Raw genomic sequence first — 1,505 nt, 5'->3', positions numbered from 1 at the left:
TTTATTTTATTTTATTTTATTATTTTATTTTATTAATATTATATTATATTGTTATATATATTATATTTTTATATTTATATCAAATTTCAGGTTCGTTTCGTTCGCGTAGCACGCTCTAACATGCCCAACACGCTCCAGTACGTTCGCGTCACCGGAATCAATATGGCGACTAGATGTTCGAGTTGTGTTAGAGTATACTCCATAGATTAATTAAGAACACGCTCCATTTACCTTACATCAGAAGGTAGAGATTTGTTCGCGTCGCAAATGCTTGCTCCAAATTAACTCAAAGAGCACTTGGATCACAAATCAAGGTAATGGTGGTTGAAGTAGTTGATGCATTCATGTGCTCCAAGATTCAATGACAGATTTAGGACAAGTGAGCATGTCACTTAATCCGAGACCACTCAAATGAGTCGAACATGTGTCTCGTTTCATTTCGGATATTTTGTGTTACCTCGATTATTTAAAAAGTGTTTTTATACAAAATAAATGCGTTTTTAATAAATATAAAAGTTATTTAATAAAAATAAATATAAAAGTAAAATGTCAGGGCTTTTTAAAAAAATGAGTAAATATAGTTAACTAATATAATTCGTCTTTTATTACATTCGTATAACGCTTTAAATTTCAAACGTTTCGACTTACAAAGTCTTCATCAATGATATAATAAAGAAAACGTATTTATGTAACCCCATCCAATGTCAATGACCTAACATATGATACATAATAAAAATTATCGCTCTAGGCTAATCTTATTTAATTATTCTTGCGTTAAGATACGGATTGACTATTCTATATAAATTAACGTAAGTGAAAAATAAATTCTCATCAATATTGAATTAAATATAATAATTTTCTAATCAGAAATTGACATTTAATTGTACAGAATATAGTAGGATAGTTTTGAAGAAATCCTCGTTTGGAATGACGAATTTTATATGAAATTGTTGACTGAGCTAATTCTCGATAACAATTAAGAACCAGTTAAACACAATTTTACAATTATGGACTTTCAAACTTCTGACTTGATACTTATTTCGATTCGTAATATCTTAACGCAGGAAGATTAGCCTAGAGCGATAATTTTTATTATGTATCATATGTTAGTTCGTTGACATTGGATAGGGTTACATACGTTTTCTTTATTATCACTAATAAAAACTTTGTAAGTCGAAATGTTTGAAATTTATAGCGTTATATGAATGTAATAAAACAAATTTTATTAATTAACTACATTTGCTCGTTTTTTTAAAAAGCCTTGACATTTTAATTTATTGCATTGCATTTACATAAGCCTACTTTTCTATATAGACGTATAGTTATATTATATTTTTATATTATATTATATTTTATTGTATTAATATTATTTTATTTTATTTATTTTATTTTATTAATATTATACTATATTGTTATATTATATTTTTATATTTATATTAAAAATGCATTTATTAAATGTGATACAAAATGAATCTGAAATATTTTTTTCAATTTTATGTATGATA

Source organism: Atta colombica, unplaced genomic scaffold (assembly GCF_001594045.1).
Source record: "Atta colombica isolate Treedump-2 unplaced genomic scaffold, Acol1.0 scaffold29, whole genome shotgun sequence".
NCBI classification, from domain to species: Eukaryota; Metazoa; Arthropoda; class Insecta; order Hymenoptera; family Formicidae; genus Atta; species Atta colombica.
Note: the sequence above shows the minus strand (reverse complement) of the source record.